Here is a 17,254-nt window from a genome sequence, read left to right as displayed (position 1 = left end):
ACTCCATGGGGCTGGGGATGTGGCTCAAGCGGTAGCGTGCTCGCCTGGCATGCATGCGGCCCGGGTTCGATCCTCAGCACCACATACAAACAAAGATGTTGTGTCCGCCGAAAACTAAAATAAATAAATAAAAAAAAAAAAAGTAAAAAAAATAAAAATAAAAAAATAATTGGAAACTCCAGTATTGAATGCATATATATTTACAATTGTTATCCTCTCCTGCTGAATTATCCCTTTTATCATTATATAGTGACCTTCACTGGCTCTTCAGTTTTTTATCTTTAGTCGGGTTTTTTTTTAAGAGCTACTGTTTTATATTTTAGAGCTACTTGTGCTCACATTTGGTTTCCATATGCATGGTGTATCTTTTCCTATCCCTTAGCTTTCAGTTTGTGTCTTTACTGTTGAAATCAGTTTACCAGGGACAACATATCATTAGCTCTGTAATTTTTATCCCTTCAGTTGGTCTATATCTTTTAATTGGCAGAATTTAACCTGCTTGAATTCAAGGTGGTAATTACTGACAAGTAAAGACATCCCTATTATTCTGCTAGTTTATGTTTTTTTATGGTTGTTCTGTATACCCTTTTGCTCCTTCTTCCTCTTGTTCATCTTTGTAAGTTTGGTGGTTTTCTGTATTGAGAAGATTTGATTCTCTTCACTTTCTCTTTTGGGTATGTGGTCTGCTGTTGAGTTTGGAATCTTCCCATATTCTCACAATGGCAGTTACCATTCCTCCACTTCTAACATAGGAACCCTTAAGTATTTCTTACATGGCCAGTCTGGCAGTGATAAATTATCTTGGAAAATATTTCTTCAATTTTCTGAAGGATAACTCTTCTTGGTAGGCAAATGTTTCTTTTGTTTTCATTGATGTTGTTTTTTTCCTGTCAGGACTTTGAATGTTATCATCATCCCACTCTCTTCTGCCTGTAAGGTTTCTGCTAAGATATCTCCTGTCCGTCTAATGGGGATTCTTTACTAAGTGATATGACACTTTTTTCGTGATGCTTTTAGAATTCTGTCTTGTACTTTTGACAAGTTAACTATAACAAGTCTCACAAAGGATCTTTTTTTTTTTTTAACCTCTATTACAGGGGTTCTTCGAAATTCCTGGACTTGTATGTTTATATCTTCCCAGAATTTAGGAAGTTTTCAATAATTATTCACTGAATACATTTTTGAAATGCCTTTTCCTATCTCTTCTTCTAGAACACTCATAATTTGAAGATTTGCTCAAAGGTGCCCCATAAGTCTCCTCTGTTGCTTCTTTTTTTTCCTTGACTGTTATTTCAAACAAACTTTTGTTCAAGCTCAGAAATCCTTTCTTCTCTTTGATCAATTCCACAACTGAGGTCCTCAAGTGTATTTTTTATTTCAGCTATAGAGTTCTTTGGCTACAAGATTTCTAACTATCTTTATAATCTTTCTTTGCTAAATTTCTCATGCATATCATAAACTGCCTGTATTCTCTCATCTACCATTAAGTTTCTTTTAAATCATACTTTTGATGGCTGGGTTGTAGCTCAGTATTAGAACACTTGTCTAGCATGTATGAGGCCCAGAGTTCAATCCCCAGCACTGCGAAAATAAATAATTAAATAAATATATCAACTTTTGAATTCTTTGTCAGGCAATTCATTTATTTCCTTTGCTTTGGAGTTTTGCTAAAGAGTTATGATGTTCCTTTGGAGGCATAATGTTCACCCTGTTTTTTCATGTTTCTTATGCCACTGTATCTGTTGGGTTAGTTTCCTCTACCAATTTCATAGGATGGCTTTTGTAATAAAAGACTTTTTTTCTGCATAGACGGCATTGGCTCTGATTCTAAATTAGCACTTTAGGGCAGTGTCCACATAGCTTCTTCAGCTATGATCAAGGTCAGTAATGTCTACAGGTGTCTCACTGGCCTGGGATTGTGGGACTGCCCTGTCAACTGGAATGTCATTTCTCTTAGAGTGGTTGGGTTCACTGGGAACACTGGGAACTGTGTGGCCAGCTGTGGGAAATGTGAGAAACACATCAGTTTCCTTGGACAGGGCAGGGACAGGATTGCTCTGGTGGGCCAGTGAAGGTGAGATATGGCTGGTGCGGCAGCAAATGTATGGCACAGATTGAGGACCTGTCTACATCTGAGGTTCACACAGGTTGACTTCATAGAACCTCTGAGCACCAACCTGCTCAGAGCAGCTGCTTCTTGGGACCAAGAGTGAGGAGCAATCCATTTGTTTCTCAAGTCTCAGCTGGCTAAACTTCTGAGAATTACCCAGCTGCTTCTTGAGGCAACAAGATGCATCATTCAGTTGCATTCCAGAAACCTTAGGTGCTAAGCTGAACAGGGTAAGTTGTTTGCTAAACAGGGTCATGGGTAAGTGGGTAGGGCCACCCATCTCCTGCATTTTATATTTGAAGAAGAAAAATTATGTGTTTACCTTTATTTGCATAAAAAAATACCAAAAAGATTTTTAAAAAACAGTAAAATATTTACCTTTGGGTAGAGGGAAAATGCAGACAAGGCTGAGAATGTCAAAAATATACAACATAGCTGAATTTCATTTCTGTTAAATTACATCTACTATTCTTTTTGCATTTTTAAATAAACTTAATATTATCAAAACATACACAGTATATCAATTAAGAGTTTATATGATTAAAGCAAATCTCTCACTCCAATTCAAACAATTCTCATTTATTCTAATGGTTGAACCAATAACCCAGAATAATATGCTTACCTCATATTTTTAAATTATCAACTTTAAAAGTAAATCATCTGATGTCTAATATGAAAATTTAATTATTTATCGTCCTTTTCCCATACTATCAATGTCTAAAACATATTCTAACTTTTAATTATTCTATAAGTACTTGTGAATTTTAATAATAACTGCTATATGAATAAAAACAAAATTATACCTTTATTGCTTATGTGGTTAATTCAACATTACTTAATTTATCATTCTGAAAGACAAACATGTTAGTGTTAGTACTTTCTTATCTTCCTTCCTCCTTCCATCAATTTACCCTTTATATTGTTAACAATTTCATTCTGTCCTGCAACAGCAGCATTTGGGCTCTGTTCATTCATGTAGTTAGAAAAGGGTGCCTCAAAAGTTGAAAATCACCAGGTGTGGTGGCACACACCTATAATCCCAGCAGCTCAAGAGGCTGAGGCAGGAGGATTATAAATTCAAGGCCAGCCTCAGAAACTTAGCAAGGCCCTAAGCAACTCAGCAAGACCCTGTTCAAAATAAAAAATAAAATGGGCTATGGATGTGGCTCAATGGTAAAGCTATTCCCAGCAGCCCCTACCAAAAAGTTGAAAATCAAGAAACAGTAAACATATTTTCATAACTATGTAAATATTATTTAAGGAAACATGATCTTGGCACACTTCGTTTTTTAATCTATGGTCCAATGTGACAACCTTAGGACTACTTAAAAAACACCATTCTGAGATTCAAGAATCCATGGATTCATTATTACAGTCCCATATATATTGCTTAACATCATGCCACATTCTAATCTGATTCATATAACCAGGATTTTCTCCAGTTTATTAGCTTTCCATAATATCTTCAAGTGCCTTTTAAAATTCTTATTTATACTACTGTCTTTTATCATAGCATCAATTTTGTCCCAAACTTTCCATGACACTCTTCATCATATCCGATCCCCATTTTTCCCCCCCCCAAAAAAAAAAAAATCTTCCTAAAACCCTATTCTGTCCTTCTGCTCTAACCTAGAATAATTGTTTTCTCTGGGTCTTCTGAATGGCTGTTGTCAACCTATATCGCTTTCTCACCTTCTCTTCTAGGATGGCTCAATTTTTCTTAAACCAGTGTCGTCTTTGTTGTTATTTCATCATGAGCACATCCTTAAATAACTATCTAAATGACAGTAAAGAAAGTAAAGTTTCTGGATCCACCCCATGGATGAGAATTCTACCCTCATAAATGATCATTTGACTTAGTAGAGAATTTTTGGTTAAAAAATTATTTTTCCCAGCAGGGCGCAGTGGCACCCACCTGTTATCCCAGGAGCTCAGGAGGCTGAGACAGGAGAATCGCAAGTGCAAAGCCAACCTCAGCAATGGCAAGGCGCTAAGCAACTCAGTGAGAACCTGTCTCTAAATAAAATACAAAATAGGGCTGGGAATGTGGCTCAGTAGTAGAGTATCCCTGAGTTCACTCGCCAGTACCAAGGGGGGGAAAAAATAAAAAAATTTAAATATATACACACACACGAACGCACGCATATATATATTTCCCCCAAGAAAATTAAAATAGTGTCCCATTTTCATCCAAGATTAGCGTGACTGATAAGATACCCATATGACATTCATTTATTTGATATTGACTTATTCCTCCCTGGAAGTTATGGGAATCATTTCTTCATCCATGGAATTCTGAAATTTTGCAATAACATAACAATATATCTAGGCAATGGGTCTTTGTACTCACTGTCCTAATTAACTAGTGGGTCTTTCGGTCTGAAGTCTGTAATCTGCATGAGTTACTAACCCCTGTCTCCAAATTCATCTGTAGAAAACTGTAGAAACTAGAAGAATGTGTGGATTTAAATTTAAAAAAAAAAACAAACTAATCAAAATAATGAAAGAAAAACCCTGAGGAAGCTGAAAGTTACTTCACTTAATGAGGTAGTGATACAGAGGAGTGGCTACAAACTAGGGCTGAGGACTTCAAAGGTCTCAGAAGACAAGTTGGAAGAAAGTTTTTTAAAGAAGAAAACTGCATTCTAGCCAGGCATGCTACTGTATGCCTGTAATCAACAACTCAGGAGGCTGATGCCGGTGGATTGCAATTTGAGGCCAGCCTCAGCAACTTAGACCCTGTCACAAAATAAAAAGGATTTTTATTTAAAAAGGAATTGTATTTTATTTTATTTAAAATTACATTTTTGCCTTCAAATATCCTCAGGAATACAAAGCCTCAGCAGATCTGTCACACAAATGCACACATGTTAACTTTTGGGGGAAAGTACTCAAATCGGTAGCAAAACAAACCCAAAAGATAATTTTTTAAAAAGATATAGAACTAAAAGTGACCAGATATCATAATGAAACATACACTGATGGAAAAGAGAAAAAAAAATACTAAGGTCTAGAGAAAATGAAACAGTATGTCTATAATAATCCCAAACTAAAATTCTAGATATTCATCACCATGATGAAATGTAAGGAAAAAAAAAAAAGTTAAATCAACAATTGAGTGGAAATTCTTTTACGTCCCTCTTAGAAACGAAGAGACTAAACATACAAAATATGACCAGGGAACCAAACAGTACAGTACAATCAATGACTTAAGCTAATAGATATCCTGAATGTAGAACCAAATACCCAGCTAAGAAGATACATTTACAAAACAGACATTTGGACTAGGTGTGTAAACTCAGTGAAAGAATGCTTGGGTTTAGCTGGGCAGAGTAACACATGCCTGTAATCCCAGCAACTCAGGAGACTGAGGCAGGAGGATTGCGATTTAAAGCCAGCCTCAGCAACTTAGCAAGACCCTGTCTTTAAATGAAATACAAAAAAGGGCTGGGGATATGGCTCAGTGGTTAAGTGCCCCTGGGTTAAATCTCCAATACTAAACTAAAAAAAAAAAAAAAAGGAAGCAAGCCCTGGGTTTGACTCCCAGCAGTGGGACAGGGAGGAACAAGGCAAAGACATTGCATCAGGTTAGCAAATTTATCTTAAAGGGGCCAGAGAGTAACTTTAGGCTTTATGGCCTCTATAGTCTCCGTCCCCAACTATCAACTCTGCTGCTGCAGGAGCAAAAGCAACCATAGACAGCACAGAAATGAACATGGCTGTGTTCCAATAAAACTTACAGAAAAGATGTCCAAAAACAAATAATAGTGAGCTCAATTTAACCCTTGGGTCATGATTTGCCAACCTCTATATTATAGTTCATAAAAGAATATTATCCAAAGGAATATACTAAAGAGACTATGTTCTCTATAATAAAAATAAAATGCTAAGCAATTCAGTGAGATTCTGTCTCTAAATAAAATTAATTAATACAAAATAGGATTGGGGATGTGGCTCAGTGATTGAGTACCCCTAGTTCAATCAGTTCAATCTCCAGTACAAAAAAAAAAAAAAAAAGGAAGAAAGAAAAGTAAATTAGAGCCACGCACCATGGCACAGGCCTGTAATCCCAACAACTAGGGAAGCTGAGACAAGAGGATCGATCCCAAGTGCAAAGCCAGCCTCAGCAAGGCCGTAAGCAACTTACTGAGAGCCTGTCTCAAAACAAAAAGTAAAGAGGGCAAGAGATATGGCTCAATGATTGAGCACCTCTGGGTTCAATCCCTGATACAAAAACTTTTTTTGAAAATTAGGAGGCGGGGGCTGGGGATGCAGCTCAAGTAGTAGCACACTTGCCTGGCACGTGTGAGGCACTGGGTTCGATCCTCAACACCACATAAAAATAAAATAAAGATATTGTGTCCACCTAAAGCTAAAAAATAAATATTAAAAAAAAAAGAAAATTAGGGGGAAAATCATAGGAAAAATATAGAAACACTTTGAAATAATGACAATAAAAACAATGGGCTGGGATTGTGGCTCAGCGGGTGAGCACTTGCCTTGCACATGTGAGGCACTGGGTTCAATCCTCAGCACCACATAAATATAAATAAACAAAATAAAAATATAAAAAGAAAAGAAAAACATTAATCAAAAACTTGTAAATCACAGCTTATGTAATTAAGGTAATTTATAAATACACATACCAGAAAACAAGAAATTTAAATGAGATACTTATTTAATTTTTAAAAAATTATAGCCATGTTTTTTAAAAATTTAGTTTTAAGAATTAACTGATCTATCCCAGTCAAAATTTTAGCTTCCTCTGAAGAAAATAACAAGCTGATTTTAATTTTTTTTTAAAGTTGTTTTAGTTGTAGATGGGCACAATACCTTTATTTTATTTATTTATTTATTTTTATGTGGTGCTGAGGATTGAACCCAGTACCACACACAAGCTAGGCAAGCGCTCTACCACTGAGCCACAACCCCAGCCCCTGATTTTAAATTATAAAATGAAATTGAAATGACCTCGAAAAGCTAAAGTAGTTTTGATAGATAAAGAACAAAATTGGACATTACACATTTTAAGACATATTATATAAACCCCCTGTTGTCAGGTCAGTGCAATATTAACCAAAAATAGACAAATTGAGCAAGGAATGAAAATAAGAGGATGTAGAAATAGATCCAATCACATATGAAGAACTGATTTCAAATAATGTTTTCAAAAAACTTAGTCTGGAAAGGAAATCTTTCAATAATGGTGCCAATCTAACTGTATAACTACATGAAAACAAATCAATCTCCACCTCTACCTTACACAATATACAAAAAATAAATAGGCCAGGCACAGTGGTGCATACCTGTAATCCCAGCAACTCAGGAGATTGAGGCATGAAGATATCAAGTTCAAGGTCAACCTCAGCAACTTGGAGAGACCCTGCCTCAAAATAAAATACAAAAAAGGGCTGGGGAGTAAAGCACCCCTGGGTTCTATCCCCATTGCCAAAAAAAAAAAAAAGATTATCTTTAGACATATCTATAAAAGCTAAAACTATGAAGGTTTCTTGAAACAAATAATGGGCAATAACTTTCTTCATGTCCTTGGGAATAAGTAGATTTCTAAGTTAAACAAAGAGAAAGCCATAACCAAAAATTTTTAAAAAAAAGAAAATATATTTATCAAATAAAATTCTTCTCTTTACCAGAGACATGATTAAACACAGAAGTCATGCAATGAGAGAAAATATATCTGATGGGCTGGGGTAGAGCGCTTGCCTCACATGTGTGAGGCACTGAGTTTGATTTTCAGCACCATGTATAAACAAATGAATAAGATAAAGGTCCATCAACAACTAAAAAATTTTTTAAATGTATCTGACAATATACAAATAAATATACACATATCCAATAATAGACACATAAACCCTAACTGGAAAAAAGTTAAAAGATTTTCAGTTCAGAAAGGAGTTTGAAAATTGTCACCTCCTCCCATCTTTACAAAATGAAAAAATACCAAACTAAAAATCATCAGCTTTTCTTGGGCCTAGCAGAGAACTGTTGACTACTGGGCAAACTACTACCTCAAAATCTAGAGAAATGGATAATCCAGAGTCACAGCCAACATACATCCAAAGTTCCCTTATGTGGGAACTTTGACAAGCTACTGGAGGATAAGTATTAACTTGCCCAGGATAAATCTCTGCAGCCTTCAATATTAGGGGTCCCAATGCATTCCTGAGTTTTACCTCTAATAAACTCACCAAGTTCTCAAGGTAAAGAGACAAGAAAGGTTCTTTCTAGCCTCTAGCAGAAGAGGGAACATAACCATTGTGAAATATGCATTCATGTTTCTTCAAAACAAAGTCCTACTCTACTCTATCTAATGTAAGGGAAGAGCATTTCCTCAACTCCAGCCCCTTCTTAGTCTTCCTGATTTACCTGAAACAAACAAACAAAAAAACCTGCCAAAGTCACAGCCCACGGTCACAGGCGTAATTTAACCGGGGCTTGGTGACACACACATGTAATCCCAGCTACTAGGGAAGCAGTGACAGGACAATCAACTAGTTCAAGGCCAAACTGGGTAATTTAGCAAGATCCTGTCGAAAAGGAAAACGGTTGAGAATATAACTCCATTATAGAACACTTGCCTACCATGCCTACGGCCCCTGGGCTCAATCCTCAATACAAAAAAAAAAAAAAAAAAAAAAAAAAAAAATGGATATTAAGAGAATAGAATGCTTCTTCCTCTCCATGCCTTACCACCACATCACAGGGCTCTAGCTTAATAGCAATGGATTACAGCTGAAAGAGCTGCAAGAGTCAGACTCTAAGGAAGGGACAAAAACAAGGACACTAGGGAATTTGAAGCTTTAGCACCCATAGCAAATCTACAGCCCAACTCCTAGCCAGATTAACATGAAACTCTCACTAAGGCGTTTTACCACTCAATTTCTATTGTCTGATATTATGGCTTTCAGCCAAAAACCAAATTATGTTAAAAGGCAAGAATAAACACAGACTAAAGAGACAAAGCAAGCATCAGGAACAGATTCAAATAGTAAGGGATTCTAGAATTACTGGACAGGGTTTAAAGTAACTATAATCAACATGCTTAAGGATCTAATGGAAAAAGTAGATAACATGCTATAATGTAAGCAGAGGAAAACTCTAAAAAAGAAGCAAAGTGAAATGCTAGAAATCAAAAACACTACAACAAAAATGAAGAAATCTTTGATACACTCATCAGTTGACTAGACATATCTGAAGAATAAATGAGCTTGGAGTTGGGGCTGTGGCTCAGTGGCAGAGTGCTTGCCTCGCATGTGTGAGGCACTGGGTTTGAACCTCAGCACCATATAAATAAAATAAAGGTATTGTGTCCATCTACAATAAAAAAAAAAAAATGTGTGTGTGTGTACATACACACACACACACACACACACGAATAAATGAGCTTGAAGATATTTCAATAGACTTTCCAAACTGAAATGCAAAGTAAAAAGAATGAGAACAAACAAACAACAACATCAAAAAAAAAAAAAAAAAAAAAAAAAAAACAGAACACCCAAAAACTGTGGGACAATTTCAAACATGTAACACAGACATAAAGAAATACCAGAAAGAGAAAAGACGTAGCTCAGTTGGTAGCTTGGGCATGTGCAAGGCCCTGTATTTAATCTCCAGTACCACAGAAGAAGCATTTAAAATAACAGTGGCTAATAATTTTCCTTACTAGTGATAGATACTAAAACCACAGATAAAGGAAACTCAAAGATCATCAAGCAGAATAAATAACAAAGACATCTACACTTCTACAGAAAATCAAAGATAAAAGAAACATGAGGGGGACTGGGGATGTGGCTCAAGCGGTAGCGCGCTCGCCTGGCATGCGTGCGGCCCGGGTTCAATCCTCAACACCACATACAAACAAAGATGTTGTGTCTGCCGAAAAACTGAAAAATAAATACTGAAATTCTCAAAAAAAAAACCTTTTGAATGTTTTATCTATAAAGAAATGATAAATGGGGCTGGGGTTGTAGCTTAGTGGTAGATGGCTCGCCTAACTTGTGCGAGATCTTGGGTTTGATCCTCAGCACCAATATAAGTAAATAAAAATAAATGTATTGTGTCCAACTACAACTAAAAAATTTTTTTAAATTTAAAAAGAAATGATAAATGAGGAGATTAAATGTTTAACCTGTTTTAAATAGCATACAATGAGTACCCGTATTAACATATCACATGGTACCCCCATAAATACATACATTTATGATATTTTTATGTAAGACTTTAAATTTAAATTTTTAAAATATCAAAAAGAAAAAAAGGTCAACCCAATATCTCTAGCACCACAAAAAAATGTTTTGTCAGACAATAAACATCAAGAGAATTCACTATCAGTAGATCTGCTTTGCAAGAAGTTATTTGAACTGGGGAGGAGGCACATGCCTGTAATCCCAGCAGCTTGGAAGGAAGAGGCAGGATGATCATGATATAAATCAAAGGCAGCCCGAGCAATTTAGCAAGGCCCTAAGTAACTTATTGAGAACGTTTCCCAAAATAAAAAAAAGGGCTAGGGATGTGGCTCAGTGGTTAAGTGCCCTTGGGTTCAATCCTTAGTATCAAAAAAAAAAAAAAAAAAAAGTTTTTTATTATAAAGCAAATATTTGATCTACATAAAGGAAGACTATCGGAAAAGTAATAAATGAAGGTAAAATAAATCTTTAAATTTAATTGAGCTATAAGGTTTCTGGAATGCAACTGAATGATACATTGAGCTATAAGGTATCTACTGCAAATTATAATAGTAACAATGTACAGGGTAATTATTGCTTAAGATTAAGTGAAATGAAGATCAGTAGTGTCACAAAAAGAAGAGATGGAAGAACTAAGAATATTACATTATATTGTACCCACATTACATATCATGTAAAGCAAGAGTGTTATTTGATTATGTACTTAGATAAGTGTAAATATACATAGTAAAATGTATAGGGTAAGAATAAAGAAAAATGTTTAGAGGAAGTATAATTAATACGTGGAGAGAAATAAATAGAATCATAAAACGCTCAATTAAAACGAGAGAAGGCAAAAAATGAAGAGAAATAAGAACAAGTATAAAAACAGAAAAGTTAATGAACATGGCAAACATTCATCCAACTCTATTAATCATCATTTGAAGTGTGATTTATTTACACCGATTAAAATACAGATCAGCAGCTAGAAGCCAATTATGCTCCTCCAGAAGCACATGAGTTTTCTACATTCAACTACTCACTTAAAATAGGATGACAGTCAGATGCCAGGGTGCATGGCCTGGAATCCCCGCAGCTAGAGAGGCTGAGGCAGGAGGATCCCAAGTTTAAAGCCAGCCACAGCAACTTAGCAAGTCCCTAAGCAACTTAGCAGTTTCTAAGCAACTTAGTGAGAGCCTGTCTCAAAGTTCAAAATAATAATAATAATAAAGGCTCAGGATGTGGCTCAGTGGTTAAGCACCCCTGGGTTCAATACTTGGTACCAAAAAAAAAAAATAAGATGATGAAACATTTAAATAGAAGCCCAACTTAAACAGGAATATGGGAAATAGATGAATTTAAAATAAGCCAGCTAGGGGCTGGGATTGTGGCTCAGTGGTAGCGTGCTCGCCTAGCATGCATGAGGCACTGGGTTCGATCTTCAGCACCACATAAAAATAAAGACAATAAAGTCCATCAACAACTAAAAAAATATTATAAATAAATAAAAATAATAAAATAAGCCAGTATAAACTGAAATCTTTAATTATCCTTTGGGTCTGGGAATAAGGTTCAGTGATAGAAAACTTTTCATGCCAGCATGTGTGAGGTCTTGGGTTTGATTCCCAGCACTGTGTAACTACTTATTTATTTATTATTTAATATACATTGTTACACACAAAAAACTGTTACTTATAATACTGACACTTTATCTGGCATAATAAAGTTCTTGGAACATGCACAGCTCACTCAATCACCTGGCTGGTTCTTTACTTAGAAGAATTCAAAATTAAAGATTTTTGTTACTTCTCACTGTTTCTCAATAAGCATTTCAAAACACAAAACAACATACAGAAATAAAAGTAATATTTCATAAGTAATCAAAAGATCATTTTCTTAAGTTTGGGAAAGGTGCAAAAATTACATGGAACAGCCAGGTGCACACTAGTAATCCTAATGGGTCGGAAAGCTGAGACAGGAGGATTGAGTTCAAACCTAGTCTCAGCAACTTAGAAAGACCCTGTCTCTAAATAAAATATGTAAAAAGGCTGGGGATGTGGCTCAGTGGTTGAGGGCCCCAGGGTTCAATCCTCAGTATAAAAAAAAAAGAAAAAAGAAAAACATGAAACATCCAAAGTATACACCTAAATATAAAAGATGGTATTGCCCAGACACTGCTGGAAAACATTTAGCCGCCTTCAACAAAGTTCCAATCTAAAAATGAAATGAATTCTTTCTCACTATGGTATACAACCAAAAGAAGAAATACCAGCAAAATTGAAGACTTGGGTTCACGTATAAATTTGCCACCTAACTAGCTTTGTGACAATGTGGCACATCCATTCATTCATCATTTTTGAGAGATTATCCACCAGACACAGCAGTGAATATCAAAAATCCCTGTCCTTATGTATGACACATTCTAAATCACTAAATCTCTAAAAACAACTCTTTTCTTTCTTAGCTAAAATAATGAATTTTATATTTAAGTATTTCAATTCTTTAAAAAAAATCTGCGGGGCTGGGGATGTGGCTCAAGCGGTAGCGCGCTCTCCTGGCATGCGTATGGCCCGGGTTCGATCCTCAGCACCACATACAAACAAAGATGTTGTGTCCGCCGAAAACTAAAAAATAAATATTAAAAAAAAAAATCTGCTATTGCTCTTCTGAATCCAGGAAAGTAAATTTATTTAATCATATAACCTGAAATCCACTCTTGCCACTAGCTAAAACCATGTGTTATCATATTCAGACAACAAACAGAGGAAGTAACTGTTAGTATATCTTTCAATCTAAATAAAATATGAAGCTTACTGGCCTATTATTTCATAACAAAACTTTCTTGGATGGGATCAAAGAAAGAACAATTTTATGAGAAATTCCATATAATGAATAAGTTTACACACACTTCCAGTATTTAAGTCTATAAAAATACAGATTATTATTGAATCAAGTAGTCAGTTTATCTTCTCTTCATAGTAGTTATGTTTTCAAAGTGCTTGCTGCAAAACATGTAGTCAGAAAAGCCCAGTTCTGTATTCACATATGGTTCTTGTGCCTAACAAATTTTCTTTCACATGGATATATATTTTCCCCACAATAAAATGGGCAAGGCCAGGCGCAGTGGCGCACACCTGTAATACCAGAAGCTCAGGAAGCTGAGGAAGGAGGATCTCTAGTTCAAAGCCAGCCTCAGCAAAAGTAAGGCACTAAGCAACTCAGTGAGATCCTGCCTCTAAATAAAATACAAAAAAGGGCTGGGGATGTGGCTCAGTGGTTGAGTGTCCCTAAGTTCAATCTTTAGTACCAAAAAAAAAAAAAAAGCATGACAGTCCCTTAGCTCCTAAATGTTAAGTTTTTTAAAAATATCTTCTGTATTCATTTTTGCCAGATAGAACTCTAGAATCACAAATTACATTTCTGATAAGACTAAAACAGCATTTGCATTAAATATTCTTTCTCCCACAGGCACCAACAGACACCAAAAGTAATCTCAGACATGGTTAAGCCTGTAAATTTCTAATCTAAGTGTCATTCCCAAATGAGAAACTGAATTAACATATCTACCAAAAAAAAAAAAAATTCCAACAAAAGAGACCTCTCCATTTATTTCCAAATAATAAATATATTCAAAGTTTATCAAAGCAGGTCAATTCCACCCAACTCCAAAACTGTATGAGCAGTAGTTCCTCCCAATTGTGCTAGTTGTTGTATTTGTGCTTCTTTTTCAATTTGTCTTTAAGAATATGAGGACCAGGCTGGGGTTGTAGCTCAGTGGTAGAGCGCTTGCTTAGCATGTGTGAGGCACTGGGTTCAATTCTCAGCACCGCAGGTAAATAAATAAATAAAATAAAGATCCATCAACATCTAAAAAATTCATATATTAAAAAAAAAGAATGAGGACCACCATCAACCACAATAAATGCAAATGAAGTAAAAGCATAGAAACTGCTAGCAAGATGATACACAGAAATGGACAGGGGTAGAATCATGTGCTCTCTTTAGCAGCATTTATACTACAAAGGGATGGAACACCGTACATAAATGTATCTAAAATATTTAAAACACATGCAATACAAACAACTAATGTTTTGTGCATAAGTGTGTAATAATACTATCATCTGCTTTCTACTGTAATCTGAACTAGATTCCCAACTCAGCTATATCAGATACCAAATTACAAAAGGAAACCTTATTACACCAACTATATTTTAAAAGTCTCATATTGAGTATTATTTACTTGATTTATATTTTTAAATCAAATAAATGACAAGACTGATAAAACAAGTGATGTAGAACTTAGAGAAATAATTATATTAATCATCCAGCTCTCTAGGCTGTTCACTTTTTAGCTAGAACCCTGGATGCTACCGTAAGGCATAACATAAAAAGGTCAAGCTTTGGAACCAGGAAGATATGGATTTGAACACCAGTGTACCACGTCTTGGACTTGAACTTTCTGATCTCACTTTTTCATCTCTAAAGTGGGAATATTAATTACCTACCTTTAAGGTTTGTAATAATGATCAGTGGGAAAAAATACATATATAAAGTACTCAGCATGAGATACTAAAGAAATATCAGCTATTATTATTTTATTACTTATAAGCACCCATGAAAAGAGAGGATATAAGAAAGGACATGACAGGAAGATGCTCAGAATCTTGGTTACATTTAACTACTAAAAAACAAAAACACCTTTAATATTTCAAGTTAAACTTCGGGCTCAATTTTCTGTTCATACTTTATTTGTGTATATGGTGATATTATAGCTGCTTCTTAAAATACAGAAATTCCAAAAATAACTACCAGTCTACTTATTTTGGAGTAAATAAAAATGAAAGATTACTCTCACATAACAGATAATTTTATGAACAGATGGGATGGTTTTACCACTTAAAAAATTCCAAAACTAAATTACAAAAGGATAGTAAAAGATTCCTACCTTTAAACCGACTGCTATAAGATCTGTAACAACACTGTATGGAAAAAGTAAAAAGAGAAAATGGAAAACAAAGTTAGAGAACAAGTTTTTTAAAAAGACGGAGATAATAAGGTTAAAGAAAAAAAGAAAAAGCACTTAACAAATAACAAAAATAAAAATGTAATGAGTTGTGAAATGTTAATAAAAACAAAAATGATGGAATGTCTAGTAACAGCAGAGTGTAAAAGCAAAGCCTCAATACTAAAGTAAGAAATTTAAAATTATCTTTTAGTACTATACTGATGCATCAAAACAATGTGTTAAAATTTATTCATTTACCTCTGTTTAATAAATTCAGACCAAAATTTAAAATCACCAAAGTTCATTCCTTTGAATCACTGGTATGAATGATTACATCTAAAGTTTCAAATAAAACAAAACCAGTGCTTGTGTTTTATAGACATAGAAAGCAAATCTGCATTTACACCAAAACCTGCTGGCCAAAATACAGTTAAGACAGTCTCCCAGAACTAAAATAGATACAAACATCAAATTTCAGGCATCAAAATTAAAAAAAAAAAAAAATGCTTTAAAAAAAATTCTGCCATGTCAAAATAATCTAAGTATAAAATCATTCTCTTAGGAAGAAATGAAAACACACACACACACACACACACACCAGTGGGATAAGAAGAGACACTAGAAAGATAATTTTGATTAGTGGTCTGTTGTTTGTTTTTCTAAAAAAATAAAGGAAAAGAAACTTTTTCGGGCTGTGAGAAAATGAAGAAATTTAATTAGCTTCCTGAGGGCAAATTCTCCCCTTAAGACCAAGATGTAAAAATTCCTATAAAGTCTTGTTGTACAAAAAATTAATTCTTCTACATCTTCAATGAATAGGCTCCATATTTCCTAAAAGAAACCTACAAATAAGTCCTATATACCATTTAATAACTTATAATGTCATCATTACTACATGTAAACAAATGTATGGATCTCGATCTGATTGTTTTAAACAGTAAGCTTGTAGATTTCACCTTCCCTTGTAGACTTCTGAAACTTGGAATACATTTTTCTAAAATTTAAACATGACAACTAATGTTTTGTGCATAAGTGTGTAATAATACTATCATTACTGATGCAAAGAGCAAATGATATTCCTACCTAAACTCCTAAATGAGCTTACCTTCTGTATCATTACCTGGATATTTAAGCCAATAAACTCATTCTTAGCTTTAAAACCACAAATAAAGCAAAGGGAGAGTTAACACTATCAAAGATTAACTTTGCACTTCACAGCTATAAAAGAGTTTAAGAGCCAAGACACACAATTCAAGAGTCCTCTTTATTTTTACTATAAATTTACGACTCAAAAAGCTAGCCTGCTTCCATATATGAAGTAAAACCTTTTAAGGACAATTCACTACACATACTGAAATACTAATTTTAAAGGCTTCCTGAACTAAAATATTGGCACAATGACATAAATCATTAGAGTAGCAAACTTTGCACATATATAAAATGTAACAATAACATAATGTGAAACAAGTCTTCAATAATGCCCAGAGAAGCTCCAATTAAACAAAATAGCTTCAATTAAATAAAAACAATACTTTAAAGAACAACACAACCATAAATGAAATCTAAAATTGCACTTTGTCGTCTACTGAATTACGTAGTCTGCATTCAAATAAATTAATCAATTTATCACACTTAATATTGCAAACCTAAGATAAATGAAATCTAATGAGGACAAAAATGGTTGGAAGATTCTAGTGTCTTCACAGCTTGCAACAATCATCAACTATATGGCAACATGTAAAATGGCTTTTACTTTTCAAGCAAGTTGTATATATTCCACAACCAGGAAGCTTACAGAAACCTTGTCATAAACTCCAATGCATTAACGGGGATAAATAAATAGATTTGGAATCCCCAACAGAGTTTGGAATTAAAAAAAAAAAAAAACTTGATGTAGACATAATATGACCTTCGATTATTAATTCACCAAGATCCTTCAATTAACACTTTAATCAG

The 17,254-nt window shown here is 34.6% G+C and overlaps 1 protein-coding gene across 1 annotated transcript in view; it reads right to left on the bottom strand.

The window, feature by feature from the left end:
- Ptbp3 (polypyrimidine tract binding protein 3) overlaps window positions 1–15,267 on the bottom strand; it is a 93,421-nt gene extending 78,154 nt beyond the window's left edge. The window contains exon 1 of the mRNA XM_015492098.2: window positions 15,239–15,267. The gene's annotated coding sequence lies outside the window, so the exon portion shown is untranslated. The remainder of the gene's footprint in view (window positions 1–15,238) is intronic.
- Between the last annotated feature and the right edge of the window lie 1,987 nt (window positions 15,268–17,254).

The sequence above is a fragment of the Marmota marmota genome, unplaced genomic scaffold (assembly GCF_001458135.2).
Source record: "Marmota marmota marmota unplaced genomic scaffold, marMar, whole genome shotgun sequence".
NCBI lineage: Eukaryota > Metazoa > Chordata > Mammalia > Rodentia > Sciuridae > Marmota > Marmota marmota.
Note: the sequence above shows the minus strand (reverse complement) of the source record. Positions and strands in the feature narration are given on the sequence as shown.